We start from the raw sequence: 6,000 nt of genomic DNA on the forward strand, positions 1-6,000 counted from the left end.
CAAACTCTCCTGTACGCTAGGCATACCCTCTGCCTCTCTACTCTAAGGCTACACTCTTGCATGACGGCAGGTTGCTCTATCCTTGCGCTACTCCTAGCAGCAGCGCAATTTAAAATTGTTACCACCGCGTTCAAAAGAATTTACCCCGGGGTGCGAACGCCGAATGAGACACATTTTAATTTCGAAAAGTGAATTAGGCTATTAGAGCGAGACAAAACATAACTCGAATCTGTCTGATGTACCACAGAGCGGAACTCTGAGGTGAGTCCAATGTTGTCCCTCTGACTTGCGGACACGAGCACAGAGAACATCCCTTTGTTAGAGGAAACGAGCGGGCAGCTCCGTCTCATGTTGTCTTTGATGGATACTTCATGCACCATTGCATCACTGTGCAAGTGAGTTTTACTTTGAAATCTATTCTGTGACTCTGAAACTGCGCCTGCAACTTCAAAATGTAGGCTGTTACTTTGAAATCTAGAATATTGCAATGAAATCTAGACTTTTACTTTAAAATGTAACCTTTTGCTTTCAAGTCCAGCATTTTACCTTGAAATCTACCCTTATTAGAAAATGTACTTTTAAATATGCATTTTAATATTTATTTCAATCTCATCAAGGATGAGTTTTAAAAACATTCCATCTCATCCATGATGAGTTGGAGCCCAGAGGAGTAAACTCAACAGTGTTAACACAGATTGGTTCTGACCAGCTGGTGCTGGGTTTGTTCCCCAGACGTTAGCCAACGCCTCAGAAGGAAAGTGATTATTGGACTCCACGGAGTGTGAAGCTGACCAGATGAAGACGTATACCCCCGGCCAGGGAGTCCATTAGGGCTCTGATCCAGGACCCAGGCCCACAGGACAGAGAGGGGCTGGAAACTGGAGAAGAACCAACATTACTGATGAACCAAAATGGCTGCCCTCTGCTTGCTGAAAAAGCTCCTTTTCGATTCTAGTTTCTTTCTTCACCTCAGTCATTTTACTATAATCTGGGCTAGATAACGTCACATATGGATCCTCCATTCTGCAGACCGAGACTTCTCTATGCGTGACTCGGTTACTCTCTCTCTCTGTCTCTGTCTCTCTCTCTCTGCAGTGTGAGGTGTGTTCCCTTCATCGCTGGGCCTATCGGTTCTGCGCCGTTCCTCCAACGCAGGTATTATGGGATGTAGGTTGGCCCCTTACGGGATTCCTCCTCAAATTTAGGCTAACAAACGGATGGATCCTCCGCCACAACCTCTCCCTTCCTCATCTCAGCCCGAGGTCATTAGGCTGAGAGTGTCTTCTAGAAACCACTGAACGAGTAGAGGTCACCGGACTGAATGTCTTCTAGAAACCACTCACTGAGTAGAGGTTACCGGACTGAATGTCTTCTAGAAACCACTGAACGAGTAGAGGTTACCGGACTGAATGTCTTCTAGAAACCACTGAACGAGTAGAGGTTACCGGACTGAATGTCTTCTAGGAACACTCACTGAGGTTACCGGTCTGAATGTCTTCTAGAAACCACTGAACGAGTAGAGGTTACCGGTCTGAATGTCTTCTAGAAACCACTAAACGAGTAAAGGTTACCGGTCTGAATGTCTTCTAGGAACACTCACTGAGTAGAGGTTACCGGTCTGAATGTCTTCTAGGAACACTCACTGAGTAGAGGTTACCGGACTGAATGTCTTCTCAGAAACCGATGCCTCCTCTCCCCTGCGTGCCCATCTATGTGTTTATTCTGAAAGCAATAAACCCAGAATCACAGAGACTGGCCTTCTTCTCCCTCTCTCCCTCCCGCCCCTCTGCATACTCCTCATGTTGGTGCGGGGGGGGGGGGGAACAGGAATGGAGAAAGGGAGGGCCGGGTGGGTTGATTGGCAGAGGGATAGAGGGAGGGATAAGGAGAGGGAGGGAGTGAGTGATGGAGGAAGGGATGCCCGAGAGACAGGTAGGGAGGGGTGGGAGCGAAGGAGGGAGGGATCGAATGAGGGATGGGTAGAGGGAGGGAGGCAGGGATCGATAGAGAGGCATCGAGGGGGGAGGGAGGGAAGGATGGATAGAGGGAGGGAAAGAGGGAGCGGTGACAGACAGACAGACAGGTCGGGCTCGGGGAGCACAGACAGTCCAGATTGGAGGTGAGGTGAGGTCAGCTCTGTCACCAGGTTGGGGGGGGGGGGGGGGGGGGGGGGGGCGGAGGTGAGACATACACTGATATCTCCATCCTTCTGAACCCCCCCCCCCCCCCCTCCCTCCCCATAGTCCATCCTCCCGGTCCCTCCTGTTGTCACGGTGACAGCAGGACAAAGCCATGTGATTGGGATCAGAGTGAGAGAGATGTCTTTTGTAGTTTAGAGTTTAGTGACAACGGCGGGTTTCGTTTGGGAGAGGAGCTGAAAGGGCAAGGTGTGTGTGTGTGTGTTGAGTTTGCGAGTGTGTGTGTGTGTGTGTGTGTGTGTGTGTGTGTGTGTGTGTGTGTGTGTGTTGGAGTTTGAGTGTGTGGGACTTTGTGTGTTTTAGATGTGTGTGTCTATTTATTAGTGTCTTCGTGCAGTAGATATGTGTAGTTCTGTTTTAGAGAGTGTGTTTGTGGGTGTGATGCAGTAAGTGTGTTTTAGGGAGTGTGTGTGTGTGTGTGTGTGTGTGATGCAGTAGGTGTTTTTTAGAGAGTGTGTTTATGTTTGTTTGGTGTGTTGTAGTAGGTGTTTTTCAGCCTGTGTGTGTGTGATGCAGTAGGTGTGTTTTAGAGAGTGTGTTTGTGTTGGTTGGGTGTGTTTTTCAGCGTGTGTGCGTTTCTGTGCGTTGTAAAGTGTGTTTCAGAGTGTGTGTGTTCGACAGAACATTAGTATTCTGGTGGAGCCCTGTCTGTCCCTGGCCGGGCCAGCGGTGGCTGGCGGTCAGTAGTCAGTATTAACCCACTGTCATAGAGGACCCCCCCAGGAGCCGTCTGGTCGGCTTGTGTTCGTGTGTTCTAGAACCTTAGCGCTTCGAGATTATGTGATCAAATCTTAATCCTAGTCCAATCAGAGCCCCCGGAGGAACGGGGACGAAGCTGATTTTACAAAGTGCAATCGTAGACGTAACTAAACTGCATTGTTCTACATCTATTAGCCGGAAAAGCTGGGCTCTGCTTCTTAATGAGCCAACGGGGAGGAATTATGCTGCTGGCAGTATATTCACACCAATTATACTCGGATTTGTGTAACACCAGAGAATTAAGACGCTAAAAACAACGAAAAGAGGGAGGAAAAAGCCTTTGCCCGCTGCGACGCACCGGATTAACATAATTCAACTTTAGGACAAAGCGAAGTTTGGACAAACCGATACAACATTCATAAGCTCTGTGGGTTGGCGTCCTCCCACACGGCGTACTCTTTCTTGTTGTTTGTTTGCTTATTTCTAATTTGGTTATCCTTCATCCCATTTACAGCCAGATGGAATGAGGTAAGAAATATTCCAAACTTCCAACTCTCCCTGTGTGCGCCCATTGGTCAAAGTCAGGCCGCGTTGTCACGGTGACCCCTCGGCAAGGTTCCATCAGTCCGTCTAAACGATCCCTCTGTCGCCGTGGCGATTGCCGCGACCGGCCCCCAATTACCCCCGACGCTCCATCACGGCCGCTCATCGCCCTCCTGTCAGCCCCCCCAGCCCATCCCCCCCCCCCCCCCCCCCCCCCCCCCCCCTCTCCTCCGTGCCCCCCCCTCCCCCAGACGTTGTGTCCCCTGTCCCCCGGTCTGATTTCCCCCCGGGCCCCCCGCCAGCCACGCTCTGCTGCGAGTTCCCCGGCGGAAGCGCTCGCCCACACAACCGTTACATCGCTTTACCGCGGTAATAAGAAGCTGGAAAGCTGCCGCGCTTCATCAAAGTGTCACGCGTTGGGTACACAGAGCGCCACGTCCTTATTACCCAGGGAGCCCCCCGCAACATGGCCGCCTTCCAGAGGAGACGGGAGACGGGGGGGGGGGAGGAGAGAGGGAGGGAGGGGAGAGGAGGGGAGGGGAGAGGGAAGGGGCCGAAAGTTAGGGGGAGAGGAGAGATGAGGAGAGGGGGAGCGAGGGGGAGAAAGGAGAGAGGAGGGGAGTGGAGAGGAGAGGGGAGAGAGGGAGGGACAAAAGGCAGGGGGAGAGGAGAGGGGGAGAGAGGAGAGATGAGGAGAGGGGAGAGATGAGGAGAGGAGGGGGGAGAAAGGGAGAGAGGAGAGGAGGGGGAGGGAGGAGGAGGGGGGAAGAGGAGGGAGAGAGGAGGAGAGGCAGGAGGAGAGAGGAGGGAGAGATGGGAGGAGAGGAGTCGAGAGAGGATGGGAGGAGGGGAGAGAGGAGGAGAGGAGGGCTGGATACTATACAACGCTAAGAACTATGAGAGGCTTTTGTTCTCCATAGATTACCGTGCTAACAAGGTGAGCGCCTTCATGAATACAGGGAGGAGACCGAGAGGCCTGTATGGTTGGAGGAGCTTTTGGGGGGCGGGGGGGAATTCTCTCAAGGAGTAGGAGGCAGGGAGGGAGCGGGTGAATCTCCCTGGAAGTCCTCAATGGAGATAAACACGTCTCCCAGAGGACGCAGAGGAGACAGAGATTCGTCTTATCTTCCCCCAACGTGAGGGGTGATGGGTTGCCAAGTCTGGACGCTTGGTTTCTGCGTCCTGTCGACCGGCCGCGATGGGAAAGCCTCTGAAACGCACGGCGGGGTTTGTGTGGCGTCCATAGAACCACCATTTCCCATGTTGTGACAGCTGCCTTCATAGATATAATCACACAAACACTGTGCATGTAACCTTTAATAAAGGCCAGGAGACAGTAGTGGAATATATCTGAACTTTTCTTTTGCCGTTTGTGTATCAAACACAGGTTATGAAAATAATCTTTTCTCCTTTGTTGACTCATTTTATATCTCTCTGCATCTCATCTTCAAAAAGAATCGGCACAAAAGAAACTGCATCATCAAAATTGAACAACACAATAAGTCCAAACTTTAACACAACCACGTCGACGCTTAACACAACCAAGTCCCAACCTAAACACAACCATGTCAACGCTTTAACACAAACACGTCCAAACCTTAACGCAACCACGTCAACGCTTTAACACAACTAAGTCTCAACCTAACCACAACCAGGTTAACGCCTTAACACAACCACGTCCACGCAAGGCCATTGATAACTGACAAATATAACTTGTGTTTTGTTTCATAAGTAACTAACCAATAGAACTACAGCGCTTTGTTCCATTGGTAACTAACCAATAGAACTACAGTGCTTTATTCCAATTAGTAACTAACCAATAGAACTACAGTGCTTTATTCCAATTAGTAACTAACCAATAGAACTACAGTGCTTTATTCCAATTAGTAACTAACCAATAGAACTACAGTGCTTTATTCCAATTAGTAACTAACCAATAGAACTACAGTGCTTTATTCCAATAGTAACTAACCAATAGAAGCGTTTTGTGCCATTAGTAATGAACCAATACAAGGGTTAGTACATGTGTTTCATGAGTAACTAACCAATAGAACAGCAGTGTTTTGCCGAATAGCCATCTGTAATTCCCTCATAATTCTCGAAGGATCGTATCAATAGTGACTTTGGAGTTTACTTTGGGTGTTTCTTGCTGAAACAACATTAAGCAGTCATTCAAGCGACGTTCATCCAAAGATTGATTCGGCAAAATGTCTCCAACGTTTGTATTCCCACAAAAACCCAATTATAAATATCGTATATATAGTGTGTATAGAAACCCGTCTGTTATTCTGCTGCTATTGTTCCCGGGACGGGCGGTCGAGTCATTGTGGGAGACGTGCGTGTCCGTTGCTATTGTTCTGCTCTTTGTGCTCTTCCCTCTCAATTGGACAAGTTGTCCCTCGTGGACCGACTCTTTGGCCGATTCAATATCAACAGCAACACATATGATCTACCCAGGGACGAGAGGATCATAGGAGCTGTCACATCCTATGACTAGCAGAATGGAAAGCGTTTTGTCTCGCGGTTTGTCTCCGCTGCTGCCTGACAGCCAGTGTCGTTA

Source organism: Gadus morhua, chromosome 2 (genome assembly GCF_902167405.1).
Source record: "Gadus morhua chromosome 2, gadMor3.0, whole genome shotgun sequence".
In the NCBI taxonomy this organism is placed as follows: Eukaryota; Metazoa; Chordata; class Actinopteri; order Gadiformes; family Gadidae; genus Gadus; species Gadus morhua.